Source organism: Procambarus clarkii, chromosome 48, assembly GCF_040958095.1.
Source record: "Procambarus clarkii isolate CNS0578487 chromosome 48, FALCON_Pclarkii_2.0, whole genome shotgun sequence".
NCBI classification, from domain to species: Eukaryota; Metazoa; Arthropoda; class Malacostraca; order Decapoda; family Cambaridae; genus Procambarus; species Procambarus clarkii.
Window position 1 is genome coordinate 22,080,061 of NC_091197.1, and position 21,743 is coordinate 22,101,803.

The following is a 21,743-nucleotide window of genomic DNA, read 5'->3' on the forward strand; positions in this document are numbered from 1 at the left end:
TTTGGTTATATTTATGTTATGCTTCACCTCCGTTCTCTTAATGTAAAAATGGTTATATATGCACGCCGATTGTATACCCTTATTTTGTACTTGCAGATATCACGTGCCATGCCTTGCCCCTATTCAGGTGCCCTGGACAAGGGGGTGGCCCCACGTTGACTGGGGCACGGTACCCTCCAGCAGATGGCGGCGTCGAAGCGTCGTCGGGAACGTAGTATATTTAATGATATCCCGTTCTTTGCCTTCCTAAGACAATGTAAATTAAGATTTTCACACACTTTATATGGAAGGTTTCTTATTTTGTACTTGCAGACATCTCGCGACATGCCTTGCCCTTACTCCTATTTATTTATTTATTTATTTATTTATTTATTTATTTATTTATGCATATACAAGAATGTACATAAGGATTGTGAGGATACAAATATGGTAATTACAGTCTTGTAAAGCCACTAGCACGCGCAGCGTTTCGGGCAGGTCCTTAATCTAAGAAAATTTTAAGGAGGTAAATACTTGCAAAATTTATAGACAAAAAAATGATAACAGATTACATGGAATGAAAAAAAAAAGATGAGAGAAAATTATAGGTACAGTATATTAAAGCACATAGGTAGCTATGATTGATTGCAATGACAGCTTAAAATGGTAGTTGACAACAAATTGGTAGGCACAATACAGCAGAAACAATATAAGATTGATTGCAATGACAGCTTGAATGGTAGTTGACAAAAATTGGTAGTCACAATACAGCATATGGCTAGCACATAAAAGAAGACAGCAATGAACATAATGATAAGGTTGTTTGATATTACATAAAAATTAGGAGATTGGGTAACACTAGGTACAGAGCAAATTTAAAGCTCAGTGTAGGAAACTAAATAGGTGAAGTTAGGTACTTTTTGGTTTTGCTTTTAAATAAGGCAAAAGTTTTACAGTTTTTCAATTCACTAGGGAGTGAGTTCCATAGACTAGGTCCCTTAATTTGCATAGAGTGTTTACACAGATTAAGTTTGACCCTGGGGATATCAAAGAGATATTTATTTCTGGTGTGGTGATAATGGGTCCTATTACATCTGTCCAGGGAGAGTTTCAGAGCATGGTTTGCATTTAAGAACAGGGTTTTGTAAATGTAGTTGACACAAGAGAATGTGTGGAGGGAGTTAATATTTAGCAAGTTTAGGGATTTAAACAAGGGAGCTGAGTGTTGTCTGAAAGCAGAGTTAGTTATTATTCTGATAGCAGATTTTTGCTGTGTGATGATGGGCTTAAGGTGGTTTGCAGTGGTAGACCCCCATGCACAGATACCATAATTAAGATAGGGGTAGATTAGTGCATAATATAGTGAGAGGAGAGCAGAGTTAGGAACATAATATCTGATTTTGGAGAGTATACCAACTGTCTTAGAGATTTTCTTAGTTATGTGTTGAATGTGGGTGCTGAAGTTGAGTCTCTTGTCTAGGAATAGGCCAAGAAACTTGCCATCATTTTTATTACTGATGTTAATGTTGTCTATCTGTAGCTGAATTGCATTTGATGATTTGCTTCCAAATAAGATGTAGTAAGTCTTTTCGATGTTTAATGTTAGTTTGTTCGTTGACATCCATAAGTGGACTTTTTTTAATTCATTATTCACAACATTATTTAGTGTATGTGGGTTGAGGTTTGAGTAGATAAGGGTAGTATCGTCGTCAAACAATATAGGTTTGAGAATATTAGAGACATTAGGCAGATCGTTTATATATATAAGAAATAGAAGAGGTCCTAAGATGCTGCCCTGTGGCACTCCAACGGTAATTGGTAGAGTGGAAGAAGTTGTATCATTGATGGTTACATATTGGTGTCTGTCACTAAGATAGGATCGGATGTAGTCAAGGGCAAGGCCTCGGATTCCATAATGCTGGAGTTTAAGTAAAAGGTAGTTGTGATTAACAGTATCAAAGGCTTTTCTTAGGTCAATGAAGAGTCCAATCGGAAACTCATTTTTGTCAAGGGCTGAGTAGATAATGTCAAGGAGACTAATGATTGCATCATTGGTGCTCTTTTGGGACCGGAAGCCAAGCTGGCAGGGGCTGAGTATGTCGAATTTTACGAGGTAGGAATAGAGCTGTTTGTAAATAATTTTTTCAAATATTTTTGATAGAATGGGTAGATTTGATATTGGTCTATAATTGTTTATGTCCGCCGGATTGCCTCCTTTATGGACTGGCGTTACTCTTGCTTTTTTGAGGATATCAGGGAAGGTGTGATACTCTATAGATTTGTTGAACAGTAGTGCTATGGGTGGGGCAAGGGCATGGGAGGCTCTCTTGTACACAATGGACGGAATTTCACTGGTGTTCCCTGCCTTGGTTTTTAGAGAATGTATGATGGACACAACATCTGCCGGGCTGATTGGTGAAAGGAGAAGAGAGTTTGGATAGCTGCCTGAGAGATGTGTTAATATGTGTCTGAGTCTGTGGGATTTTACTGGCAAGATTAGCACCAACCGATGAAAAGAAACTATTAAATTAATTTGCCATTTCTAAGTCAGTTGACGGTATACCCCCATCCTTGTAGAGTTTTATTTAATTACGTTCTTAATTACTCTTAATTACGTTCTACATTTCAGCACTAACATGCCTCCTGCTTTCAGATTACCACGGATTCTTTTTCCCAAACAGCCTACCTTAATTTACTCCGACAGTTGATGCTTTGCTCTTGTCGCATGTTTAATTTTGCGTTGCTGTGTTCAGTATGTTTGCTCATTTTCCTTGTCTTACGTCATTAAGTAAAGTCAGCCAGGATGTGCTATTTGCAGAGTTACTAAGTAAATTATTCAGTAAAGTCAGCCAGGATGTGCTATTTGCAGAGTTACTAATTAAATTATTAAGTAAAGTCAGCCAGGATGTGCTATTTGCAGTTACTGAGTAAATTATTAAGTAAAGTCAGCCAGGATGTGCTATTTGCAGAGTTACTAAGTGAATTTTAAGTAGAGTCAGCCAGGATGTGCAATTTGCAGAGTTCCTAAGTAAATTATTAAGTAAAGTCAGACAGGATGTGCTATTTGCAGAGTTACTAATTAAATTATTACGTAAAGTCAGTTAGGATGTGCTATTTGCAGTTACTGAGTAAATTATTAAGTAAAGTCAGCCAGGATGTGCTATTTGCAGAGTTACTAAGTGAATTATTAAGTAGAGTCAGCCAGGATGTGCTATTTGCAGAGTTCCTAAGTAAATTATTAAGTAAAGTCAGCCAGGATGTGCTATTTGCAGAGTTACTAAGTAATTTATTAAGTAAAGTCAGCCAGGATGTGCTATTTGCAGAGTTACTAAGTTAATTATTAAGTAAAGTCAGCCAGGATGTGCTATTTGCAGAGTTACTAATTAAATTATTAAGTAAAGTCAGCCAGGATGTGCTATTTGCAGAGTCACTAAGTAAATTATTAAGTAGAGTCAGCCAGGATGTGCTATTTGCAGAGTTCCTAAGTAAATTATTAAGTAAAGTCAGCCAGGCTGGGCTATTTGCAGTATTCGCGGGCCCCCTTTTAGCTTCCCGTTTCCTGGCCCTGCACTTTTGCCTAGTTTCCTCGGTAGTCACAGTAGTTTATGCTTAGTTCTTGCAGTTTATTCACGTTACTTATATGGTTATATTTATGTTATGCTTCTCCTCAGTTTTCTTAATGTAAAAATGGTTTTATTTATTCTAGGGCAAATGTTCCATTTAGCCTACCGCAATTTAATACATCTTACTTATTTGGTAACATTTGTGCTGTGCATCATTTTATGTTTGTCATTAAATTTGTTATCTATTTATTATAGGGCGAAATGTCCCATTCGCCTACCACTATTTAATCCCTGTTACTTAATTGGTTACATTTGTGTCGTGCATCCTTTATGTTTGTTATAAAAATTTTTTACTATAGGGCGAAATGTTATATTTGCCTTACGTTATTTTGTTACTGCCATCTTTTGTTTATTTCCTTGGCAGTGTCTACAGTTAGTAGTCCCCTTTCCTTCGCCGTTGTTTTTCAAGGCAGCCAGGATGTGCGAGGTGCATTTGTGGGCACTCGCCTCTAGCTTTACGCTTCTGGCCCTGCAGTTGTTGGGTTCCTTTCATTTATTCTCGTTTACGCCTAATTCTCGCTGTTAGTTATGTTCTTCCCCCGGTTCCTCCGTCGTTCAACTACGCTTGTTGCTACTACGTCTGTAAGGTCTGCTGCTTGCCTTGCTATCGGTGTTGCGGGCCTCTTGCTTCTTGCTTGTTTATTCAGGCTACTTTCCCCCCCCCCCCCTTCTCTGGGTTTTTTTCATTGGGTTGGTTAACTTTCTTTCTGTTGCCTAGATATTTTCTTGGTCTCCTTCTGGTGTTTACTGAGCTTTGCCTTTATGGCTTGGGTAAATTCCGACGCGTCGGGCTCGTTGCTGTGTTACGGGCCTCTTGCCCTTGCTTTAAGTTATTGGGGCCTGTTCGTCAGCCTTCCCCAGTCATTCGCCTCCTGCAGGCTATGCTTTGACAGCTGCTTGTCTCTTTTGCTGGGTTACTTTTATGCTTCTCCCCTTCCTGTCTAGGTATGTTTAGGTATGGCCAGCGGTGCACGAGCCGCGGCTTATCGGTTGCCCCCCCCCCCCCTGGTTCCCTGTTTACTCGGTCTCGCCCTCTTACTTCCGCATTCTTCCATCCCATTCTACGTTATCGCCTCTCGCTTTAGGGCCTATGTCCCTCTCAGACCGGGTTGTGTGCCGTCCAGCGCGCCTCGGCGACGTTATCTTCTCTTCGGCCCACTGTTATTTCCGCCCCCCCCCAGCCGTGCGGGCACGCCTGTGGGAAACGTCTCCTTGGTTCCTCCTACGTCTGCTTGTCTTACCATCCCCCCCCCCCCTCCTTCGTGCCTGCAGGATTCTGTTTTATCCCCGGCAACGTGTCTTAATTACTGTTAGTTGGGGCGGCGTATGTTATGCTAGCAGGCGCGGCAGCCGGGTTTATTCCCCCCCTGCCTGTCGCCAGGTTAGTCAGGCTGTCACTAACGTTCCCTCTTTCCGCAGTGGCGAGAAGCCTGACCACCCAACATCTGCAACACGGAAGAGGGCACGGACGGCGTCAACGCGAGGACAGCAACGTAGTGGAGCACGGACACAGCCGGCCAGGGCGCGGACCAAGCCCGCACGCTTTGCCTCCCCCTCTACAGAGCCCTCCTCGGCTGGCTCGGACACGGACACCGGGCGCACACCTCAGCTGGACAATTCGGACAAAGCAACGGGTGGCACAGTGACACAACTCCCACCCTTTCAGCAGCCGATTGGACGACGCTGCAGGCCCTCATTGCGCAAGCACGTGGGCCCTCCTCGGGCTCAGGTCACCGTGACGGAGGAGGTGCAGTGACATCGGACAACAGTGCAGTGACGCTGCCGCCCTTGTTCCTGCGAGAAGCAGGCCTCGCCGAGACGCCGACAACAGTTCCCGCGCACCTCCTGCCCTGCAACTTCACCCTGCAACAGTGAGGACCCTATTCAACTCCCCGCAGCCAGCGGCGAGGCGTACTTACAGGGCTAAGTGGGTGGAGTACGCCGCCTACGTCTCGGCAGGACGGCGAGGAGAATGCCCCTTCGATGCTGCACCTTCGACTCTGGTGAACTTCCTGCAATCTCTGCCCTCGCGGGGCCTGGCTTACCGCTCTCTGCACGCCTATCTAGCGGCCATCGCCTTCGTCCGCAAGCTACACGGTAGGAGGGACCCAACTCGGCAGTTCCTGGTCACCCAACTCCTCAAGGGGCACGTAACTCCGCACAGCGGGCCCCTGCACGGCGTCTCCCTGTGACGAGGAGCCCCCTGCATCGCCTGCTGCGGGCACTGGGAGGCGTATGTAACTCCGCCTATGAGAAGTCTTGCTACAGGGCGCTCTTCTCCCTGGTTTTCCACGCCTGCCTACGCCCGGGTGAGGCGGTCTAAGTGGAGCATGGACGACACACGCTCAACCTTGAGCAGGTATCACTTACGACGGCAGGAATAGATATCGTCTTCAACACCTACAAGCACAGCGCAGGTCGCACGCCCACCCTCTCCCTGAGAGCGAACCCTTCCAGCAAGTACCGCCCGGTCCGTGCTCTGTCTAAATACTTTAATTACAGGGGCCTGGGCCCGGGGCTCATATTCAAACACGCCGCAGGCGCTCCTGTCACCAGGCGAGTTTTCTCCAGGATCCTACGCACTGCCCTCTCGGCGCTAGGCTGCCTCCAGATGACTACGCGCCGCATTCCTTCCGTATCGGCAGGGCCACCCAGCTGTCTCGGGACGGGCTCGCCACATCAGAAATAATGGCAGTCGGCAGGTGGAAGAGTAGTGCTCTCACATCCTACGTCAGACAGGACGTTGTTGCTCTGCCACTTTGAGTGCCTCATGCGGCCAGCTGGCACTCGCCCTTCGGGGGGGGGGGGGGGGGGGTCCGGCCGCTGGCCTGCGGTGGGGGTGCAGCGCCGGTCCCCAAGTGTCCCGCTGTCCGCAGCTAATACTTTGCCCAGTCTAGGTGCTAGTAAGCCCTACTTGTAGTCACACCCCCTTCTCCCTATTCATTAGGTCTTTTACGGCCTCTTGGCCGGGTACATTACGTGTTATGTGGTCTCTCACTTATTAGTTATTCTTTGTGTCCTGCCTGTTATATCCTAGTGTTATATAATTACTACACATTTACACTCGGCCTTAATTCTAGTACCAGTTAACCTTTAGGTTTCTGCAGAATTAGTTTCCATGTCACTATAGGCTAAGGTCTCATACTTACTACGGGTGTACCTTTTAAGTTAAATCTAGTCCTCGGACTTGGAAATGTTACTGTTAATTCTTTCTTTATATATTTACTTTATATATTTTAATATAAACTTTATATATTTACTTTATATATTTGAAACTTTATATATTTACATGTTCTGCAGAATTTAATCTTCAATAAATTTAATGCCCATACTGCCAGTATCTTTCTCCCCCTGATCAGAAAATGGCCACTGCTTGATCGCAAGCGGGGATGTTTCTGATGGGGGAGAAAGAAACATTTGCGCAGCGCGTCCCGCGGCGTTGCGCGGGCAGTCTGGGGCCGTATAAATATGGGGGCACAGAGGGGCTCTGCCCTCACTCCGCCTGCCCCCGCCACTGCCCTCGCAAAGCCCACCCACCTCCCCTTTGCAAGCGGCTGTCTTTGTACCCCTGTCATGCTTTGCACTGTTGTCCCATTTTCTCCCCACTGCATGTGGGAAGGGGGGTGCAGCGCCGGTCCCCAAGTGTCCCGCTGTCCGCAGCTAATACTTTGCCCAGTCTAGGTGCTAGTAAGCCCTACTTGTAGTCACACCCCCTTCTCCCTATTCATTAGGTCTTTTACGGCCTCTTGACCGGGTACATTACGTGTTATGTGGTCTCTCACTTATTAGTTATTCTTTGTGTCCTGCCTGTTATATCCTAGTGTTATATAATTACTACACATTTGCACTCGGCCTTAATTCTAGTACCAGTTAACCTTTAGGTTTCTGCAGAATTAGTTTCCATGTCACTATAGGCTAAGGTCTCATACTTACTACGGGTGTACCTTTTAAGTTAAATCTTGTCCTCGGACTTGGAATTGTTACTGTTAATTCTTACTTTATATATTTACTTTATATATTTAATATAAACTTTATATTTTACTTACTTTATATATTTGAAACTTTATATATTTACATGTTCTGCAGAATTTAATCTTCAATAAATTTAAAGCCCCATACTGCCAGTATCTTTCTCCCCCTGATCAGAAATCCATGTATTTTCTGATCTTACTTCTTAGCACTCTCTCAAAATTTTTATAATGTGCGATGTTAGTGCTATAGGTCTGTAATTTTTTGCCTCTGCCTTATTTCCTCCTTTATGAAGTGGTGCTATCTCTGCTGTTTTTAGTATATCAGGAATAACGCCAGTATCTAGGCTTTGTCTCCACAGAATGTGGAGGGCCTGCGATAGTGTTTGTTTACAGTTCTTGATGAATATGGAGTTCCAAGAATCCGGGCCTGGTGCAGAGTGCATAGGCATACTATTTATGGCTTCTTCAAAATCCAGTGGGGATAGGGTGACGTCTGATATATGATTTGATGTTGGTATCATATCCATGAAAAATTCATTTGGGTTATCAATCTTTAGTGCGTTTAATGGCTCACTGAAAACAGAGTCGTACTGCTTCCTCAGTAGCTCGCTCATTTCTTTGTTGTCATCGGTGAAAGTTCCATCTCCCTTTCGCAGGGGCCCGATACTAGATGTGATTTTTTATCTTGATTTTGCATAGGAGAAAAAATATTTCGGAATTCTCTCTATTTCACTGATGGCCTTTTCCTCTCTTTGCCTCACCTGGGTTTTGTATGATTCTTGTAGCTTGCGTTCAATTGTTTCTATTTCTTTACCTAACCTTCTTCGCCGTTCTTGAGATAGGGTGCGACTCTCAAGTTGTTCCGCGATTCGTTTTCTTCGTCTATATAGGGAACGACGTTCCCGTTCCAATCTGCAATCTGCAAGCAAGATTTACACAAGAGTGTAAATAATGTACTATGCTATGTATTCTCACAAACCCAATGTACCTTCTTGTATATAAATAAAATAAATAAATAAATAAATAAATGACGCATATTGAGATATTTTGCCTTGAAAGTTGGCTAGTTTTGCACAAATATTTTTTTTGGACAACTTTCAAGTGGGCCACCTCTGGACATATGGATACAACAGAGTTGCTATTGCATCACTGCATAATATTATGCTTGTTATACATCGTTGCAAAAGATTATGGCATTTAGATCTTTTGGTGATGAGTAAGTGGTCTCCAATTTGGAGACAAAATTTCTCATGACAAAATTTGTCACTGATTTTAGCATGGATTGGTAGCTAAATGGCTACCCAAACTATTTTTTTATTACACTGCTGTATTCTGCACCAAAAGTTGTCCTGGTGTGCTAAATTTCGCACCTCTCTGGGCACTAGACGTGATTTGATAAAGGGTCAAAGTTGGCCCTTTTTACGATATGTACGCATTAACGGGATGAGAGCCCATTGAACATACACCTATTATTTAAGAACCAAAGCAGATTGAGCTCTAATATTTTGCACAATTTCATTTGGGGTCCAGGGCTACCTTATTACAAAATTTCATTAGATTTAGAAAGGGTCGAGTGGGAGGCCTTTGGTGAATTCACTTGGAATGACCCATAGTTAACACCCTAATGCTGGGTTGAAAAGAACTGAAGCTTTAAAATTTGCTAAATGCAAAGTTGAAAAATTAAAACTCGCATTAATTTTTAAATTTTATTTTGGCTAACACCAAATTGTTTCGTTAATTCTTATCATCATCAAAAACAGAGTTTGAGTGGTTAAAGGTGTTTTTGGTGCTGGGGCCCCCCTTCCCCTCCCTTTCCAGCCTGTTGCTGTTGTCAGGGGGCTTAGTGGGCAACTACCAGAGTGTCATGCTCTTTGGGAAGGCTTGTCCTCTGAGTTGGACTGTGCTGGAAGGCCGGGCTCTGTAGCCCCTGCTACACTGGGCCCCTGACTATGTTAGTTCTGACTCTCCTGACTGACTCTCTCTGCTCCCCTCCCACCTCTGTGGCGTGGTTGAACACCAAGCCCCAATGGTGACCTCATCACCACCTAACGTGGCTCTCTCTCTTGCCACAACAGCACCGTTTACCCGTCTTACCAGGGGTGCTCGGCGCTGTCACCTCCACTATGCACGTTCATGATTCCTTCCCAGATTCCTTCCCAATCTCCTTTCCAGGCTTTGTTTGGTCCTGCTATGTGGACTAAGTATTTTGATCTTAGTTATGTTGACCCTATTTGTCCTGATGATTTATTCCTCCATAAGCACCTTGTTATTTTGGTGGATACATTTGTCATCTTTAACCCCACTCGTACTGATACCCGTGTTGTTGCAACCCCTTCTCAGGAAGCGGCTGATCGCTTGGCTTCGTTGTCCTGCATTGGGAAGACTCCTGTTCAGATCTCCAAAAATGCCCGGTTGAATGCCAGCATTGGCACAGTTCTTCTCCCGCACCATGTTGCGGCTGGTGACAGGAACTGCCACGAGGATATTAAGTATATCCTTGAGGCTCGTGCCATTTTACCCTCCAGATTCCTTCACTCAACCCCCTCGTGGCCACCGTCATCAGCCTCTTCGCAATGGGAAGGTCACGTTTGATAGGTCTCTTCCATTTTATGTCATACTTGCTGGTGCCATATGCTCTGTTCAGGAGTACATCCCCTCTCCTTGCCTCTGCAGCAGGTGCTGCAGATTTGGACATGGTCCCTAAAGGTGCACAAGGAAGGTGTATCTATGCCCTTTGTGTAGATACCTGGTTGATACCTGGTTGATGGGGTTCTGGGAGTTGTTCTATTCCCCAAGCCCGGCCCGAGGGCAGGCTTGACATTTATCTCCCCCCAAATGTCCCTCTTTCTCTTCCTGATCTTAAACACTTGTTGGACTCCTTGCTGGGGTCTGTGCTACTTTTGGGCGATTTTAAATGTCTGCATACCCTCTCTGGTTCTGGTTCTGGGGTAATGTTCTGACGAACACCCGGGGCTGCCTTCTGGAACCATTTGTCCTCTCTTCTTCTGTGTTTCTTCTGAATTCTGGCGAGCCCACTCATGTTGATTTCCGCACTCACACCCTCTCTTGTCTTGATATTTCTCTCTGCTCGTCTTTTATTTATTTATTTATTTATTTATTTATTTATTTATATACAAGAAGGTACATTGGGTTTGTGAGAATACATTGGATAGTACAGTATTTACACTCTTGTAAAGCCACTAGTACGCGCAGCGTTTCGGGTAGGTCCTTAATCTAGCAGATAATTTTAAGTAGGTAATTTCTCTCAGAATTGATAAATGATAAAGATACATTGCAAGAGAAAAATGAGATGAGAGAGCTTAGTAAGTATATTAAAGCACATTGTTATATTAAAGCTCTGATTGATTACATTGACAGCTTGATTAGTAATTTAAACAAGATTAATAGACACCATACAGCAGATTGACAGCACATATAAGACAGCAATGATCACAATGGTAAAGATGTTCAGATTGGGTACATAAAGATTGGGAGACTGGGTAGCAAAAGATACAGATAAACAAGATTAATAAACACCACACAGCAGAATGGCAGCACATATAAGAAGACAGCAATGATCACAATGGTAAAGATGTTCAAATTGGGAACATAAAGGTTGGGAGATTGGGTAGCAATAGATACAGTACAATTTTAAGGCAAAAAGTGAAAAACTATGAAGATGAAATTAGGTACTTTTTAGTATTGATTTTGAATGATGTAAAAGTTGGACAGCTTTTCAATTCAATAGGGAGTGAGTTCCATAAACTGGGTCCCTTTATTTGCATAGAGTGTTTACACAGATTAAGTTTAACTCTGGGGATATCAAAGAGATATTTATTTCTGGTATGGTGATAATGGGTCCTATTACATCTGTCCAGGAAGAGTTTCAGAGCAGGATTTGCATTTAAGAACAGGGTTTTGTAAATATAGTTGAAACAAGAGAATTTATGGAGTGAGATTATGTTTAGCATGTTTTGGGAGTTAAACAAGGGGGCTGAGTGTTGTCTGAAAGCAGAGTTTGATATTATTCTGATAGCAGATTTTTGCTGGGTGATGATGGACTTGAGGTGGTTTGCAGTGGTAGACCCCCATGCACAGATACCATAGTTAAGATAGGGATAGATTAGTGCATAATATAGAGAGATGAGAGCAGAGTTAGGTACATAATATCTGATTTTGGAGAGTATACCAACTGTTTTAGAGACTTTCTTAGTTATGTGTTGTATGTGGGTACTGAAGTTGAGTCTCTTGTCTAGGAATAGGCCAAGAAACTTTCCATCATTTTTATTGCTAATGTTTACATTGTCTATCTGAAGCAGAATTGCATTTGTAGATTTACTTCCAAATAGGATGTAGTAGGTCTTTTCTATGTTAAGTGTTAGTTTGTTGGTTGACATCCATAAGTGAACTTTTTTTAGTTCATTATTAACAACATCATTTAGTGTATGTGGGTTGGGGTTGGAGTAGATGAGGGAAGTATCATCAGCAAACAAAATAGGTTTCAGAATGTTAGAGACATTAGGCAGACCATTGATGTATAAAAGAAATAGAAGAGGTCTGAAGATGCTGCCCTGTGGCACTCCAACGGTTATTGGTAGAGTGGGAGAGGTTATATTATTGATGGCTACACATTGATGTCTATCACTAAGATAGGATTGGATATAGTCCAGTGCATGGCCTCGGATTTCATAATGATGGAGTTTACATAAGAGGTAATCGTGATTAACAGTATCAAAGGCCTTTCTCAGGTCAATGAAGAGTCCAATCGGAAACTCATTTTTGTCAAGGGCTGAGTAAATTATATCAAGGAGACTAATAATTACATCGTTGGTACTCTTTTGAGAGCGGAAGCCAAACTGACAGGGGCTAAGAATGTCGAATTTTACGAGATTTTACGAGAATGTCGAATTTTACGTCTTCTCTTTATTTCACCTGGTGGGTTCTTGATAACCTACTTAAGTGACCATTTTCCCATCCTAGTCACCTCTTTTCACCCTCTCTTCTCCTTCCCTCGGTGGCAGTTTGCCAAGGCTGACTGGAACCTCTTCACCTTACGCGCTACTCTTTCTGACTTCTGATCTGCCTCTCCCCCGAGCCGTCCTCCTCTTTCATGAGTTTTTTATGTTGCTCTCTGCTCTGTTCTTTGCTCTACCTCCTCGGGCACGCAGAAGTGCATTCCATGGTGGAGTGCAGACTGTGCTCGGGTGGTCTGCTGTATGCGTGTAGCCTGGAAGAAACACCGCCACCGATGGATCCCCGATTCTTTTATTTTGTTTCGGAAGGCGAGTGTGGTGGCCCGTAGGGCCATTCGTAGGACTAAGTGTTAGGGTTGGAGATCTTTGGTTTCCTTTATTACATCTGACATTTCTCTGCCCCTGATCTAGAAGAAAATCCGCAAGATAGGGGATAAATTTGTTCCAGATGTCTCGCCAGAAAATGGGGTGAGAATAGCTTGAGCTACCTCATCCCTTTGTGTGTATTTTACCTCAATAAACTTATTTCAATTTCAATTTCTCGCCAGTCCTTCATCTCTGTGGTTCTATTGTGGCAGATTCAGTGTCGGTCGTGACCGAACTGGCTTTGCACTTTTCGACTTTTAGCTCCAGTTCTCATTTTCCTCCTCCTTTTCTTTCTCATAAGCCCCTTCTTGAATCTTGTCCCTTAGATTTTTGCACTCATCTTCAGCTTCCCTATAATAATCCTTTCTCTCAGAATTCCAGTCTGTCCAGACCCTCTGCAGTCCTACAGGGGTGAGATAAGATGATATTCATTATGAGATGCTTCGCCATCTCCCCTCCATACATGTTTCAGTATTTACCGAGTGTTTATAACTGTGTCTGGGAGTCGTAGTCAGTCCCTGAGGACTGTCTTGAGGCGGTTGTTCTTCCTATTCAGAAACCCAGTTCTCTAGGATCATCCCCTAAAGACTTCTGCCCCATTGCTGTAATGAGTTACGTCTACAAATTCTTTGAGCGTATTCTCAATGTCCGTCTGATGTGATTCTTGGAACGCAATCGCCTCCTCTTCCCTTCTCAATTTGTTTTGGCAAGTGTCGCAGAACAACCGATGTGCTCCTGAGCTTGGAGGTCTATATTCGTACTGACTTTGTTGCGAAAATCTCCGTGGTTGCTGTCCTTTTTGACCTGGAAAAGGCGTATGACTCCTCAACTTCAAATGGAGAGGAGTGCTTGTCATAAAGTATTCTACCAAGGCAGAACTAATTCTTCTTACAAAATTACAGTTAGCGTTACCATCTCTTTTCGTCTGGAGATACCATAATTTGTCGCAACTTCGTTCGCTTGGCCTTCGTGGTAATCTCCCTCTATTCCTCCAGAGTCTTCTCTCTCGTTATTCCTTTTGAGTGTGGCTTGCTACCGCTCTCTCTCTGTCTCCTTTCGGCAATACAAAGGTGTGCCCCAAGGTAGTGTTCTGAGCCCTACTATATTCCTGGTTGCCCTCAATGGTCTTCTTTCCTTCCTTCCCTCTGACATTTTCTCTGCTCTTTATGTTGTACAATCTTACCCTCAGCTGTCAAGGTGATGACTCACCTTTCCTCTAACGGTAGCTTCAACTTGCGATTGATGCTGTGTCGTCTTGGGCCAACAATCATGGCTTCAAGTTCTCTACAGCTAAGACTTGAACTATGACCTTTACTTGGAAGCAGGTCGTTCTTCGACCCCATGTCGCTTTATGTCAAATAAATAAATAAATAAATAAATAAATAAATGTTTATTCAGGTAAGGTACATACATACAAGAGATTTTTACAAAAATTGCTAGATTTATAGATAGAGCTGGTACATACAATGACTATTACGCAAAGCGTTTCGGCCAGGAAAAACAATAAAGACTAAAACTTAATACTAATTGAGTTTAAAGTAAAAAAAATGTGTTGAGAACAAATAAAAATAAAAATAAGAAAGGGGGGAACATGGCTGAAAAAGCAGCACAAATATAATTAGGTCGACAAACAGCGGTGTTTAAAAAAACAAAAAAAACAGACATGGGTTGACAATACAGGGGTAAGGTAGGTTACAGAGAATTTATTAGGTAGTGCTTCGTTTTTATCTTAAATTGGTTGAGAGAGGTACAGTCTTTAACATGGTTGGGAAGGTCATTCCACATTCTGGGTCCCTTGATTTGTAGAGCATTTCTAGTTTGATTAAGTCGTATTCTTGGAATATCAAAACTGTATTTGTTTCTGGTGTGGTGCTCATGAGTTCTGTTGCAACCTTCAATGAAGTTTTTGAGGTCAGGATTGACATTACAGTTCAGCGTTTTATATATGTATAATACACATGGGAGAATGTGCAGTGACTTAATGTCTAACATATTCAGAGATTTGTGTAGGGGTACCGAGTGATGTCTGGGGCTAGAGTTGGATATTGTCCTAATAGCAGCTTTGTGTTGAGTAATTAGAGGACGTAAATGATTTTGGGTAGTTGAACCCCAAGCACAAATACCATAGTTGAGATATGGATAGATGAGGGAGTAATAGAGCATCACCAGGGCAGGGCGGGGTACATAATATCTGATCTTAGAAAGAATGCCAACAATTTTTGAAACTTTTTTTGATATATTTAGAATGTGTCCCTAGAAATTCAGCTTGTGGTCAATAAGAACGCCAAGGAACTTGCCATCTATTTTGTTACAAATTTGGGTATTGTTTATCCTGAGATTTATTTGATTAGAGGATTTATTGCCAAACAGAATATAGAAAGTTTTGTCAATGTTAAGGGTGAGTTTGTTGCCGGTTAGCCAAAGATGGACTTTATTTAGCTCAGTATTTACTGTGGCATTTAGAGCAAGGGGGTCAGGACTGGAGTAAATGAAGGCTGTGTCGTCAGCAAATAGAATTGGTTTGAGATGTTGGGAGGCATTTGGAAGGTCATTAATGTAGATGAGAAAGAGGAGAGGGCCTCTTTTGTATAAGGATTCTGCTAAACTTCTGTGGTTAATCTTTGACACTCTTTTGTCTTGGTCATCTCCATATCTCTTAACCTCCGAGTTGAATGCTCTAAGGTCTGATGGGGGCCTGACAGCTGAGTGGACAGTGCTTTGGATTCGTAATCCTGAGGTTTCAGGTTTGATCCCCAGTGGAGGCAGAAACAAATGGGCAGAGTTTCTTTCACCATGATGCTCCTGTTACCTAGCAGTAAATAGGTACCTGGGAGTTAAACAGCTGCTATACAGGCTGCTTTCTGGGAGGGGGGGGGGGGTGTAACAAAAAAGAGGCCTGGTTGAGGATCGGGCCGTGGGGACGCCAAACCCTGAAATAATCTAAAGATAACCATCTCAAGAAGGCCCTTAACTAAAGGTATTGTCCCATGCTTCCTGGGGAAGCTGATAGGCGCATACTCCTTTCTTTACATTCCTCTTTCGTGATGTCTAAACTCGATTATGGGTGTCCTGCTTACTCGTCGTCTTGATACTCTCCACCATACTGGGCTAAGCCTTGGCTGTGGTGCCTTTTGTTCGACTCCTACCCAAAGCCTGTATGTTGAAACCGGTATCCTGTCGTTACAGGATCTTGGTGATCGCTTCTTTCTTCGCTACTTTGCTCGGTCCCTAATAACACCCTCACTTTTGCTAATGTCGTACTTTGACCATTACCCCTCCTGTTTCCTCTCGCCACCGTCCCCTTTCTGTACAGTTGTGTCGCTTGCAAGGCTTTCTCTTGGTTCATATTAGCAATGTTTCTCCTCGTGTCATTCTGCCTTTAACACCATGGAGGGTCTCTCTTACTAAGTTTTGTAGAACCTTGACCCACATGACTAAAGCTTTTACCCCTCCTACAGTTCTGAAATCCCTTTTCATTGCTCACTTTTCTTCACTCTCGAGCTCCATCTCCTTCACAGATGGGTCTAAGTCTACTTGCGGTGTAGGCTACTTCGTTATATTTCCTGACTACACATATATGTGTCGCCTGCCTCCGGAGGCTAGCATCTTCAAGGGAGAACTTTATGCAATTTTGTATGCTCTCCGTCACCTACTTTCTCACTAATTCTTCCTTTGTTGTTGTAGTTGACTCTCGCAGTGCCCTCATGGCTCTAGAGTCCTTTAATCCTCTCCATCCTGTGGTTGTCGAAACTCAATATTGGCTGTTTCTTATTTCCAGCATATTTAAGTCAGTCGAGTTTTGCTGGGTTCCCAGCCATATTGGTGTTAACTTAAATGAGCGTGCGGATGCTGCCGCGAAGGAGGCTATCCGTACTTGTCCCATTTCCCGCAAAGGTGTTCCTTATTTCGACTTCTATCCTGATATTCATTCCAACATCCATGCTCATTGGCAGGATCGCTGGCCTTCTGTTACTGATAACAACCTGCGTGCACTTAAGAGTAGTGCCCCCCCCCCCTTGGCCTTCCTCCTACCACCGTTACCAGTGGTGGGAAGTGGCACTGGCAAGGTTACGTATTGGCCATACCTATTTAACTCACGGGCATTTAATGGAGCACTGCCTTGCTCCTTATTGTCTAAACTGCATTGTCCCTCTTGGTTGTGCATATCCTTCTTGGTTATCTTGAGGTTATCTTGAGATGATTTCGGGGCTTTTAGTGTCCTCGCGACCCGGTCATCGACCAGGCCTCAGTAGCATAAATTGAGACTACGACCGTCCCAAACCTGAGGAGAACCTCAGGGATTGATCTCGGTCATAGTCAAAAGTGGTGTGGGAGTCCGTAGAATGGGACGGGTTGCGTCGCAGGGGGGTAAAATGGGGACGTTGAGGGTCGCAGAGGGTAAAATGGGGACGTTGTGGGTCACAGAGGGTAAAATGTGTGTCATGTAGGTAAGAGGATAAGTATGTGGGCATGTGTACATCATCTCAAAGGTTTCTGGGGCTTCCCCGGATGTTTTGACGCGTGGCATCCGTCCAGGCGTCACTTGAGAGAGTGTCATGTTGCGTAGGGGATGGAAGCTATGTGGTTGGTATGCAGTCATGTAGGGAGGAGAAGGAGGAGGAGGAGGAGGAGAAGAGAAGATGAATATGTATGAGTATGTGTCGTAGAGTTATTCCTGTGTGTGTAGATAGATTGGAGTATGTTGAGTGAAGGAGATCATAGTCTTAAGATGGGTAAAGGAGTATGTAGGTTATGTTGTGGAGGGAAGCGGGAGCCCCCATTACCTGAGAGGGAGCAGGGACTTAAGATGAGAGAAGGAGGGGAAAGTGAGGGGACAGGTGGAGTCATTATTTTAACTTTTTCTCACCCAACGCAGCTGTTGGTGATCTATGACGTCCATTAGTTCTCCATACATGGGCAGGAAGTGTAGAGGGGGTGTGAGAGAGCAGCCTCTTGCGGATGTGGTCCATTTGCCTCAATCGTTTTTCAATGTCTTCAGAGAGGTCTGGGAGATATTCACCCCAACAGGCCTCTCCAACCACTGCCGATTCGATAAGGAAAGGGAGATGTAGCTACTGTCAGCGAGCCCCACCTGTTCCACTTACCATCCCCCCCTCACTGGGGGGGGATGGGAGTGACGGTAATGGGGTGTACCAACTCTCTCACTCACTCTCTCTCTCTCTCTCTCCTCACACACGGGACATAGCAATGAGTGTGTCATTGTTCATTCTCACAGGTGAGCCTATGAGCGCAAAATACAAATTCCAAAATGCAGTCCTGGGAGTTTGGCACACATTGATTAACAAGCTATATGATTATTTATACAGCTTCTCTCTCTCTCTACATTATATGCGGGTTACATAGTGTGTCAAGAACTGCCTACGTGATGCTAAACAGCCCAATCACACACAGGGTGATTAGTCATATGGGTAGTAAAGGCATGCAGAGACACAAAGGGGACAAGGACTGAACCCCACAATTCATTTTAGCTAAGCAAGTTACAATCATGACGAGCTAGTTACAAAATTCAATATAAGTCGACACATCGACACGGGAGACGTGATCACTACCTACAAATTTTTGTTAACTGTGATCGCAACATCTGCTGTCCAAATAAATATCATTGAAATGTATGCGTGTCTACTCAGTCTCCATCACCTCTTCTTCCTACACCCATTATTGCTCTGCAGACCTTGTAACACACAACGGCGTTATCATAGCAAGACAATGTCACAGAATGTTCAAGACTCCTGAATGAGTGAAACATCAATCCGTCTCGTTAGGGTCTAACCTTCGTGGTGGTTTGAGGCGTAGTGAGATGGACGAGGTACTTGGATGACCTTATCTTCACCCCATCCACCCACACCCTCCCTCCCCCCCCCCTTCAAGCCCAAACCATCAAGCATCACTTCACCCTTCCCAGACCGGATGTTCTGTGCAAAGCCTTTAGTATTATTTCTGATCATATGTGTAACCTTGTATCGTAACGTGACCAACATGGTATCATCATTCTTTGCTCAAATAACATTTTTTAAGAGTAACGAGAGTCATAAGGTGGTCTTCAATCTTATTATTATAACAAATCATAATTTTTTTGTAAACACAACTGCATGGGATACACATAGCAGTCACTGCTTACTCTCTCTCTCTCTCTATTCAGATCATTTAATAGTTGGGGGGAAAAGTAACATCAATTCCTTTCTCCAGCCGCCGTTGTTCACGTATCTTTTTTCATTTCGTAGACTAACAGCTCACCAGTGGATGGAAGACTAATGTCAATTTTCGAGCCCCCCATCACTCTCATCCCTTATAGCCTTGTAACGTAACACGACCAACATGATGTCATCGTTCTTTGCCCAAATATCATTTTAAGAGTAAGGAGCAACTTTCTGTCAGTTGTCTGAATATTGAAATGTGAACCGTGTTTAGCCCTTACATTCCAAACACAATATAATATTAGCACAAGCTTGTTTAGTTCTTGTATCACGTAACGTAACGTAACGTTTATTCAACAACTGGTAGACATAACATAATGTAGCTTCATATTCACTGTGGTAAACAAACAAACATACATACACATCGCGGTCAGTCCTCGCTATACCTCAAACGCGCCGTTCATTCTCTCTCCCTTAGGTGAGCAATCTTCTCCACATACAAATTCCAAGCAAAGTAAGCATATATAAGACTAATGTGGAAAAACATAGTCTTGATACTATTATTAAATTGACTTGTTCATTATCCCCGAGTTCAAGGCTGTCTCTAAGACCTACATTATCAAAATGTAAACAGCAATCGATGAGAATAAGACCAGATGAGTCGATAGTGAAATAGCTGGGTTATGTCTGTTTTCAGTTCTTGTAACACAGTCAATGTAGCGTAATGGGGGAAAACAGACTTTCTGCTGCCTAAATAAATAGCATTTGAAAATGTATGCATGTCTACTCAATCTCCATCCCCCTCTTCATCCAACACCAAATATTGCCGTGCAGACCTTGTAACACACATCAGCATTAGAGCTCATTTCTTGTAACACACAGTCAATGCAGCGTAATGTGGGAAAACAAACTTTCTGCTGCCTAAACAAATAACATTTGAAAATGTATGCAAGTCTAGACAATCTCCTATAGCCCTTACATTCTAAACACAAATAAAATATTAGCACACGCTTGTATCGCATTATATCATCATTAAGTAACGTGGAAAACTTCTTTCTGTCTGATGATCAAATAGCATTTTTTAATAAATAACCTCCGCTTGGTCTTATGCCATTAGGACTGTATTACACTGTGCGCAACAGTAGACTTGTAATATCATAGCAAGACAATGTTACAGAATGTTCAACGCTCAATACTGAAGATGTGAGCGAGACACTTAGTAACGTAACGTGGAAATCAACTTTCTGTCTGTTGTCCGAATATCATTATTGAAATGTGAACCCCATTTAGCCAAACACAATATCTCCATTACATCTCATACCATATAAATATTACTGTCTTCCAGTTTTAGCCCTCTGTAATACAATGTAACGTAACGTAACACGGAAATCATCAACTTTTTGCAGTCCAAAATGACATTTTGAAATGAAAAGTGAGACTTAGTCCATCTCCATTTTATCTCCTACCATATAAATATTGGTGTCTATCAGTTTTAACCTCTGTAATGCATTGTAACGTAACGAGGAAATCAAGTTTCTACAGACCAAATTAAAAAATTTTAAATGAAAGTAAGACTTAGTCCATCTCCATTACATCTCCTACCATATAAATATTACTGTCTACCAGTTTTAGCCTCTGTAACACTTGTAACGTAACGTGGAAATCAAATTTCTACAGACCAAAATAATATTATTGAAATGTAAACCATATTTAGTCATTACATCCAAACACAAATAAAATATTACCGCAGGCCTGTTTAATTCTTGTAACACATTATATCGTTACGTAACGTAACGTGGAAATCATCTTTCTGTCTGATGACCAAATATAGTTTTTTTTGTAAATGTGAAGCTTTGTAGATTTAATTTTAAACAAAGGTGGGTCACTAGTCCATGAACTAGGAGTGGTTAGTTAGGAAGAATGACTTCGTGAAATATGCACAGAAGAGTTTGGGGAGACGTGATCACTACCTACAAATTCTAATATTTTTTGTTAACTGTGATCACGACATATACCTCATGCTCTCTTGTTCCGCCTCTCACTAGTCAATAAACACAATTTTGTATCATTTCTTGACTAAAATAGCACTCTAAAACATCTTTGCACTTTATTTTTCAATTGACACGTGCACAGCCATCAAATGGAATCTTACTACTTACTGCACGGATGTCGTGTGTGTGTGTTAAATAAAAGGTCCTTACATCGCTTATCATTTTTTTTTGAGAAACTTATAGGCAAAATGAGGCAGCCTTGGGGCATCCGGGTAAGCAACCAACCTAGTGTGTTGCAACAACCTAAAGTGCACATGCAACACCTGTGCTGACTGTACCCGTAGAGCATCATCATTTGATTGGGTAAACTGAGTCACTATCAAGCAACAGTACTCATAGGACTTCGGGTCGAAAGTGTCACCGACCCAATAGGCAACGTGAAGGAGGCAAAAACCGTGAGTCACCCAGAGACAAGGAGACCGAGCAACCCTCGAACTCGCACAAAGCGAGGGAGGACTCCGGGGACATCCATCGGACCCATGCGACCCCCATGCCAGGGGTCCTGAGACGGAACTCACGCTCAGGGAATCTCAGACAAGGTACTGCTAACCGGCGCCCAAAACTATCTAGCAACTCTCTAAAGCTGAACCTCAGGGACGTGTACACTCACGGGGACCTAGCAGGG